This window comes from Castor canadensis, chromosome 14, assembly GCF_047511655.1.
Source record: "Castor canadensis chromosome 14, mCasCan1.hap1v2, whole genome shotgun sequence".
In the NCBI taxonomy this organism is placed as follows: domain Eukaryota; kingdom Metazoa; phylum Chordata; class Mammalia; order Rodentia; family Castoridae; genus Castor; species Castor canadensis.
Window position 1 is genome coordinate 34,078,218 of NC_133399.1, and position 10,761 is coordinate 34,088,978.

Below are 10,761 nucleotides of genomic sequence, written 5' to 3' on the forward strand. Positions count from 1 at the left end.
GAATTCTGCAGTTTGTTGGAAGTTCATACTCAAGGGTAGAGTTGGTACAGGAAATACCAGAATTTATTTAGTCATCTTACAGACTACCCATACCCCAACTTTCTCCTGGTTGGCTGCTTTCTAGGCCAGTACACCCTCCTTCCAAATCCTGGGAGGTTGAAGACTGTGTCAAAGCTACTATAGGTGCTGGTGGTACACACAGGGACCCTAGACTCTGGATTACCCCAGTTCTAAATGGAGCCACATGAGGGCAGCAGAAATACATAGTGTAGATTCATCACTTCTCACCATCTCCTAGGACTGCCAGCCCACTTCTGTCTTCCCACTTCTGTCTTCCCACTTCTGTCTTCTGTAGTGGTGGGAAAACGGTTGACCTTGTTCCGGTCCATCCTAAAAAGGCCATGCCCAACCCTTCTATACAAAAAGATAGGCTAAAAAGAAAAGAATGGCAAGTTTTATAACCATAATTTTATATGGCACAAGAATCTTCAGACTGAAAACCCAAAGACCCAGGGTGAACTATCCATTTCCTTGTTGAGGTTCAATAAGGAATGGAACTAGGTAGAAATAGGATTGGACCTGTCTGTTCAGACTCATCTGAACTCTGTGTAGCATTGCACATCCTGGGTATTGCCAGGTTCCATATGCACTGAGGGATTTACGACTTAACATCAGACAAAGTAAGTCAAGGAATTTCTTTTTTTTTTTTTAGGGAATTTCTTTATAGGCAACTCCAAGACAGAAACAAAGGGAAAGATCAGGTTTTACGGCCAGTTATGGGATAGAAAATTCTGCCTGGTTTAGGGAAAGAAGGAGATAGGGGAGGGAAAGGAGAATGGAGAATGTGAGGAAGAAGGAGCAAAACTGCAGTTATAATTTAAAATTAAATGACAGAGATCACAAATCTTTATAGATCAAGGTCACATTTGCAGCAACTAAGGCTAAAGGTGAAACACTATCTGTCTATCCAACTTGTGGGGTGCAGAACAGGAGTTAGAGAACAGGGCCAGTGTGATGGCAGGGGACATTATTGATAGGATAAATGGATATTTATGTCACCCAACAAGCATTTATTGAAGACCAGTGTTTCTCATGTGTCCTTTGCATAGGAATTAATTATTCCCACTTATCCTAAAGAGATGTGGACGAAGACCTCCAATGTATGCTTGTATAGTACACTGTACTAAACCCGACATATACTATGTTTTTCCTCTATAAACATTGAATGAAGGCACCACTTAATGGCCTAATTAACTCCATTCTTCCGACTCTGATCATATTGTTGCCTGCTTAACATGTTCTCCTGAGACTCTTCCTCCTGTTGTAGACAGAGATTCCATAGAATCACATAAAAATCATAATGACAAGGATCTTCCTTCATTATAAACAACTCCTCTGCAAAGAATGCTAACAATTTCTTTGGAACTCCATCTAAAACCAGAGCTGAGATAATGATCAACCAATCCACACTATGAAAGGGACTGCTTAATTATTCATACCCCTCCCTCCGCTGTAATCCTTCCTATATTTAAACCTAAAACTGAAAACAATACCTAGAAGATGGGATGAAATGCTTATTTGCCTTATTCCTGTGGTATGCCACATTGATAAATCTCCTTTCTCTGACCTTCATCATTGCTGCATTCTTAATTTGGCCTATTGGGGCAGATAGCCAGAACTGTTGTTGAGCCTGTGGCCTAGAACTCTGATTACTGTATGAGAAATGTGAATTATAAATATGGCACATTAGTAAATTAACACTAACATTTGATAATAAAATAGAACAATTGTAACAACACAATATAACAGAAGTTATTGAAAATTATCAATTTTTTTTCAAAACAATAAAATTCAGTTACTATCAGGAACTAAAATGTCATAAAACAAAATGAGCAGTAAGCAGGGACTCTGTACAATGGATTAATTTCTCAACCAACACGTTAAACTCTGTGTGCTCCTGGAGAGACCATTCTCACGTTACAAATCCATGAATATGATCAATACATAAATTACAGAAAATAATAAAACACAGGTTTTTTAAAAAAGGAAAAACAGGAGATACTTTTATTATTTACAGGATAAATGGATATTTATGTCACTCAACAAGCATTCATTGAAGACCAGCGTTTCTCATATGTCCTTTGCATAGGAAGTAATTATTCCCACTTACCCTAAGGAGATGTGGCCCAAGACCCCCAATGTATGCTCGGTATTGTATGCTGTCCTGAAGCCTGTATAAGCTGCTTTTTCACTATAAACAAACCTATTGAGTGAGGTACTTTTATTTTTAAATAGGCATGTTGAGATATCATTTGTAGATGTACCCACCATCACACATTTAAAGTGTACAATTGAGTGGTTTTTAACATATTCACAGATCAGCTGTGTAATGGTACATAGACTTCCTTTTAAAACATTCTCATTGCAGATTCAAGATGGCAATGTGCTGATAGCGCCAAACCCCAAATGAAGTTCCCACAAACCTAAATGAAAGTGGAAACTGAAGGCTCTGGAAAGACACATCCCAGGCCCCACAGTAAGCAAGAAGTAGAACTCTGCCTGAACCTCAAGTGAGTGAAGCAATGGAATTCATGGAGAAATGTTTGCAGGCTTGCACTTCCTGCACATGCTGGAGGTAAGAAGCAGAGCAAAGCAGGGAGCCAAGCACGTGTTCCCCCAGCCTTTTCAACTATAAGTGCATGGAGGTCAGTGCTCAAAGAAAAATGGCACACAGCGAGCAGTATGCTGAGAAGAGCTGCCAGAACCTGGTGAGCAAAAGTGAAGCCACAACGTGCCGTAGCCTAGAATAATAGTCCTCTCTGGAGCCAGTACAGAATTTCCCTGGAGGGTGTGCATACCCCACCAACCCTGGAGCCCAACTGATTCCACCACACCCAGTGAGACACCCACTTGAGTTCATCTGACCACCAGTGGAAGGCCTGCAAGGAGCAGGTACCCAACAGGGGAAATTTGTTGGGAGCCAGAAACAGCCCACAGAGGTCACAAGGAATGGGTCACAGTGTGTCAGCACAACTAACAGTGAGCTACACCTTTCTTACTCATTTACTTGCAGACATTTTTTTCTGCACATTCCAATAGTGATTTTTGCCTGCCTGCTCCCAATTCCCTCTCTTGAACTACCTCTCTTCCTCCCCTCTCTCTTAAGTCATTTACAAGACCCTCATAAACCACCTTTAAGTTTGCAACACCAAACCTCTCTTCTCCTTCCCTTTCTACCACCCTCTCCAATTTATACTTTCTGCCTATCAACCTCCAAAACAACTCCACAGTCATCAATCTCCTATCTCTTTGCCTTACCCTACCACAATCCTACTCACCACCAATAATTCCAATAGATAAAGTGATTCCCAGATTTTCATTTTTCTCTTTTTTCTGTTCTGTCAAGTTTATATTTGTTTGTCTGTCTGTTCAGTTTTCTCCATTTCTCCCCTCTGTCATTACCTACCTGATCTCTGCTACCCATCCAAGTCTGGTGCTTAATTAAGGCCTTTTATTAGCTCAGCCACCACCTCCTAATACTACATAAACTGTTCATCTCATGTTATCCACTAGACTTTTCCCTCTGCCTTCTTCTTTTGCCTCTGTCCAATCACAACTCTTATGATCTTTAACCTTATGGGATCATAAAGATTCATCTTTCCTCCAATTGAAAATCAAGCATATTGGAACAGTAGCAGTAACTGATCTTCATCAGGGATTACTGCAACTTCAAGGGTGCAGTTCACTAACTGTTACATCTTTAGTAGCTGAGCTTTCTTGCCTTATGTGGAGCAGGAAATAGACTTCAACATCTTGAGAACAAAGAATCTGAAGGGAATTATATTAAGCCAATACCATCCCATCTTGAGACAAGAAAACACACAAGAGCTCAACCACTGCCTGCCCCAGTACAACCTTCATAAAACCTCATCCACAGTGGCACAAAGGATTGGAACCTCAAATCAAAAACAACTGCAGATGCAGAACATGAAGCAACAAGGCAAAAGCTCCCCTTCAAAATCCAAGTCCAACACTAAGGATCTAAACAACAGTGGAGTAAAGGATTCAATATCAGGTATTGAATTCCAAAAAATAAGAGTAAGAATGATTAAGAACTCAAAGAAGACACACAAGAGCTAGTGTCTGATATCAAAAAGGATGTGAATGAACAACTAAATTAACTCAAAGAGAATTTAAAGAAACAAATAAGTGAAATTAAGAAGACTGTGCAGGATATGAAAGAGGAACTCAATAAACATATAGAAATCCTGAAAAAAAAACTTGAAATGTATAGCTCAATATCCCAAATAAAAATCTCAATCAAAAGCATGGGGGACAGAGTGGTTCAAGTTGAAAATAGAGTATCAGGAACAGAAGACTAAGTAGAGAAATTAGATAAAACAGTAAAAGATCATGAAAAAAATCCTAAGAAGATATGAATGGAACATACAAGCATCTGGGACGCCATGAAAAGAACAAACCCTTGAATAATGGGCAGAGAAGAAAAAGGGCACATACACACTAAAGACAAAGATAACCAATTCAATAAAATAATTCCTGAAAATTTCCCAACTTTAAGAATGAGAAGGTCATCTAGGTGCAGGAAGCTTATGGAACATGAAAACTTCAGGACCAAAAAATGAAACACCCTTAGACTTATAATCAAAACACTCATCATAAAAAAATTACTGAAAACTGCAAAAGAGAAAAGTCAAGTCACATATAAAGGCAAATCCTTAGAATAATGGCATATATCTCAACACAAACTCAAAATGCAAAATGTCAAGGAAAGGCATATTTCAGGCCTTAAAAAAATAACTTCAACCTGGACTAGTCTATCCACTAAAACTATCCTTCCTAATTGAAGTAGTAATTAAAGTCTTCCACAACAAGAAAAACTAAAGGAATTCATGATGACCAAACCAGCATTGCAGAAAATACTTAAAGGATAATTATACACAGACGAAGAAACTAGAGTGAGACAGGAAGGTGCATGAAGGAATAAATGCTTTTTAAGCAAGCAGACCAGTAAATAAGGAATAGGTAAAACTCAACAACAGGGGAATAAAAATAACTGGAAACAACAGACACCTCTCAGTATTAACACCGAATGTCAATGGCCTCAATGCCCCAATTAAAAGACATACAATAGCAAATTGGATTAAAAAACAAGAGTCAAAAATATGTTGCTTACAAGACACTCATCTCACTGCAAGAAATGAACACTGGCTTAGAGTCAAAAAGTGGAAAAAGATTTTCCAAGAAAATGGACTAGCTATATACATTTAGGACAAAACAGATTTCAGACTAAAACTAGTCTCAAGATACTTTGAACATCACTTTGTATCAATGAAAGGAACAATCCATCAAGAGGAAATAACAGTTCTTAACACACATGCAACAAACACAGGGGCATACAACTACATTCAAAAAACACTAATGGATCTAAGAGCACAGATAGACCCTTACACAGTGATAGTTGGACACATGAAAACTTCACTATCCTAAATACATAGGTCATCCATAAAAAAGATCCATGAAGAAACTTCAGAATTACTGCATAAGTTAGACCAAGAGGACATACATATATCTACAGAGTATTTCACTCTACAACATGATATATACATTCTTTTCTGAAATTCCTGGAACTTTCTCCAAAATAGATCTTTTAGGACACAAAGCAACTCACAACAAATTTAATAAAATTGAAATATGCCCCTATATCATACAAGATCAAAATGGAATAAAACTGGACCTCAATAGCTAAAGAAATCACAGAAAATATTGAAACACATAGAGACTGAACAACACACTGCTGAATGACCAGTGGGTGGCTGAAGAAATTAAGAAAGAAATCAAAAAGTTCCTAGAATCTAATGAAAATGAAAATACAACCTACAGGAATCTGTGGGACACAGCAAAGTCTGTGCTAAGGAGAAATTTTACAGCTATAAGTACCTACATTAAAGAAAACAGAGACTTCTAAATAAACAACTTAATGGTACACTTAAAACTTCTAAAAAAAAATCTCAAAACTAACAAATGGAGAGAAATAATAAAAATCAGGGCTGAAATCAATGACAGTGAGACCAAAAAACTATACAAAGAATCAATGAAACAAAAAGTTGGTTCTTTGAAAAGATTAACAAGATTGACAAACTCTTAGTTGATGTGAGAAAATGGAAGAGTGAAAAGACCCAAATTAATAAAATCAAAGTTTAAAAAGGGGACATAACTACAAATACTAACAAAATTCAGAGATTCATTGCAGAATTCTTTCAAAACTTTTATTCAAGTAAACTGGAAAATCTTGATAAGATGGATTGAACAAAGAAGATATTAATCATCTAAATAGAACTATAACAAGCAATGAGATTGAAGCAGTAATAAAGAGCCTCCCCAAAGAGAAGAGCCAGGACATAAAGGATTCATGGCTAAATTTGACCAAATCTTTAAAAAGAACTAACACCAGTACCTCTCAAACTTATGAAAACACAAAGGGAAGGAACACTACCAAACCTATTCTATGAAGCCAACATTATACTCATTCCAAAACCCAATAATGATGCAACAAAAAAGAGAGATTTAGACCAATATCTTCAATAAATATGAACACAAAGATCCTTAGCAAAATACTGGGAAACAGAACTCAGCAACTACACATGAAAAATATCATACACCATGACCAAGTCAGTTTCATTCCCGGGAAACCAGAATGGTTCAATATACTTCTGTCATTCAGCTTAAAAGCAAGCAGGGACAAAAAACATGTGATCCTCTCTACCAATGCAGAAAAAGCCTTTAACAAAATTCAACACCCTTTCATGATAAAAGCTTTGAAGAAACAAGGAATAGAAGGAAGAGTTCTCAACGTAATAAAGGCAATATACAGCAAACCTATAGCAAACATTATGCTAAATGGAAAACAGCCATTCCCACTAATGCCTACTTTCCTCACTCCTATTCAATATAGTTTTGAAATTCCTAACTAGAGAAATAAGACAAGAGCAAGAAATAAAGGGAATTAAAACAGGAAAGGAAGAAGTAAGACAATCCCTATTTACATATGACATGGTCATATCCCTTAAAGACCATAAAACTCTACCAAAAACTATTAAAAATCATAAACACTTTTGGCAAAGTAACAGGATACAAAATTAACATACAGAAGTCAGTAGCCTTCTTATATACCAACAATTAACAGACTGATAAAGAAATTAGGGAAATAATCCCATTTACAATAGCCACAAAACTAATAAAGTACCTTGGAATACATTAAAGGAATGAAAATTAAAAACCAGTGGACAGAGAAATCAAAGAAAACATCGAAAGATGGAATGATTTCCCATGCTCATGGATTGGTAGAATCAACATTTGAAAATGGTCATACTTCCAAAAGCAATCTACATGTGAAATGCATTCCCTATTAAAATAATGACATTCTTCCAGAGGCAGAAAAATAAATACTAAAATACATATGAAAACTCAAAAGACCTCAAACAGCCAAGGCAATTATGTGCAAAAACTAAAATGCTGGGGATATCACAATACCTGACTTCAATCTATACTACAGAGTCATATAAAAGCAGCATGATATTGCCACAAAACCAGATGCAAAGACCAATGGATTAGAGTAGAAGACCCAGACATAAACCCACACATCTAGAGCCAACTGATCTTTGCAAAGGAGCCCAAGAATATGATGGACAAAAGATAGCCTCTTTAACAAATGTTGCTGAGAAAACTGGATATCCATATGTAGAAGACTGACACTAGAACCATATCTCTCACCCTGTGCCAACATCAGTTCACAGTGGATTAAGTACCTTAATATAAGCCCCGATACTTTGAAACAAATATAGGAAGTAGTAGGAAAAACAATAAAACAGATAGGCATAGGGAACAACTTCCTAAGCAGAACTCAAAAGTGTCAACATCTAAGAGAAAGAATAAACAAGTAAGACTACATTAACTAAAAATCTTCTGCACAGCAAAAGAAACAGTCACCACAGTGAAGAGACTGCCCAAAGAATGTGAAAAAAATTTTACCAGCTATTTATCTGATTAAGGGACTAATATGCCAAATCTAAAGGAAACGCAAAAAATTCAACCCCCCAAAAATCAACATCCCAATGAAGAAATGGACAGATGAATTAAATAGGGAATTCTCAAAGGAAGAGGTGCAAATGTCCACTAAATACATGAAGAAGTGATCAATATCTCTGGCTATAAAAGAGATGCTATTAAAACTATACTATGTAGTGACTCACACCTGTAATCCTAGCTAATCAGGAGGCAGAGATCAGGAGGATCACAGTTCAAAGCCAACCCAGGCAAACAGTTCATGAGACCCTATCTAGAAACAAAGCCATTACATAAAAGGGTCAGTAGAGTGGCTCAAGGTGTGGGCCCAGAGTTCAAGCCCCAGTACCACAAAAAAAAAAAAAAAAACCACCACACTATGATTTCTTCTTACCCCATTTGGAATGGCCATATTCAAGGGCAATAATAAAGGATGGCAAAGATGCAGTGAAATAGGAACACTTATACACTGTTGGAAGGAATGCAAATTAGTACAACCAGTATGGAAAGCACTATGGATATTTCTCAAAAAAGATAAAGATAGAACTGCCATATGACACAGTGATACCATTTCCGGGCATCCACCCAAAGGAATATAAGTCAGGATACAGTAGAGACACATGTAGGTATGTGAAGTTCATCAAACACCAAGAAAAATGCTGAGGATTTAGTCAGCTAAATAATCTCTGCCTTGTATTTTAAGAGTTAAAAACCAAAACTCCAGCAGAGGTTGGTTCTGATAGCCCTGGAATATCAACTTTTATCACTTGTTCTCATTGACATATGTTTCATTCAATCATTTGCATACCTTATGACAGCGATTATTGTAAGCATCGGGGAAAATTGGTAAACAGGAGAGACAGAAACCCTTTTCTCACGATATAAAAAGGTGGAACAAGGGATTTGGGAGGTTATGTAACTGTTGTATGTCCTCAATATGGAGTGATGACTGAAGGAGTCAAAATTGATTAATGATATTCCTCTTGCACAGATTCCATAAATGTCTATGTAGGATAAAATTTTAAGAATTCTGTGCACATACAAACAATTCAGTTTTACTGTAAATATTCTATTTTTATACACAATGCAGTTTTATTCTGCCATAAAGTAAAATGATGTGTCAATTTCTAGAAAATACAGAGAACAAGTGATCGTGATGATTGACCTCAGTCATTCTCACAAAGATACAATTCACATATTTCCTCTAATATGCTGAATCAAGTGCCTTCTCTGTGCAGGTACTTGATAGAATGCTAAGACTCTGCCCTGGATGACGCAGATGACTCCTTTCTCCACACTTTTAAGTGTTTTTTTTCTTGCCAAACCTGTTTCTGTTGGATTTCTGGCAGGCCACAAACACTATACTCAAGATTCTAGTGAACATCCCAACCAAAAGCAAGTCAATTTCTTAACCCTCTTGTGTACCCACATGTGCTTTTACCATTTCTTTGGCATAATGGACAGTGTCCTAATAGCCATGATGGCTTATGACCAGTTTGTGGCCATTTGTCATCTCTTACATGACCCCACTCCTCTGTGGCCTGCTGGCTGGTGACCCATGGGTGTTTTCCTGCTTCATCTCCCTCACCTGCATCCTCCTGACTGCATGTCTGGTTTTCAGCCATGACAATGAGCTACCCCACTACTTCTGTGACCTCACTCCTCTTCTCTGGCTAACTTGCACTGACACATCAGTGAACAAGATCATTGTGCTCATCGTGGCAGCAATGGTGACAGCAACACCGTTTTCATCCTGGCCTCGTATGGTTGTGTCATTGTGGCCATCATGAAGGTCTCTCTGGAAGTGGCAGGAAGAAGACATATTACTACCTGTTGCTCACCCCTCTCTGTGATAGCCACTTTCTATGGGACCACCATTGTATTCTATCTGTGTCCCTCCTCTATCCATGCAGCTGTGAAGGAGAAAGCCTCTGCAATAATATACACAGCAATCACCCCCATGCTAAACCTACTTATCTGCAGCCTGAGGAACAGAGACCTAAAGGGTGCCCTGAAGCAACTCATCAGCATACTAATTACCTCATCTTCCTGACTACGAGGACACTGGGGAATTTTCAGTGGATAGAATCTAAACATCTGGAATTCCATGTGTTGAATGAAGAGGCACTTTGAATTTAGAATTACAAGTTCAAAAGGAACTCCTTCATGGCCTTGTAACTATTGCACCAAATACCAGGAAACTTCTGAGTATGTGTGACACTGTCTTCCCAGCAAGATTGGTCTAGCACTTCAAACTGATTAGCCCTCATCTAGAATCATTTATTGCTCAACATGTAGTCACACATTGCTTTACAACAAAGGCAGATTCTGAGAAATGCATCGTCACATGATTTTCTCATTGTGGAACATCAAATGGTGCATTTACATAAACATTGATGGAGATATTCAATCACTGCAGATGGCTTTTGATATAATCAAGAGATGTGGTAAGGACTGGTAACATAACCCAGTATAGTGCACTTGCCAAAAATTCATGATGCCCTCGGTTCCATCCACTACATCATTGCAAAAAGGGATAGGAAAAGAAAAGAAGACAGATAAAGAGATAGAGAGAGAGTAAATATGAGATGAATGAAGATGTGCCAACATAGCACAGCTTAATGTTGCATGGTAAACTTTTTAAAATGTAAGTGGGGAGAGTATACCCTAAACAGCAAT

The 10,761-nt window shown here is 37.7% G+C and overlaps 1 pseudogene; it reads left to right on the top strand.

Annotated features, from left to right (window-relative positions):
• Positions 1-9,538: 9,538 nt before the first annotated feature.
• LOC141416233 (olfactory receptor 1M1-like) lies at positions 9,539-10,135 on the top strand (annotated as a pseudogene).
• Positions 10,136-10,761: the final 626 nt, after the last annotated feature.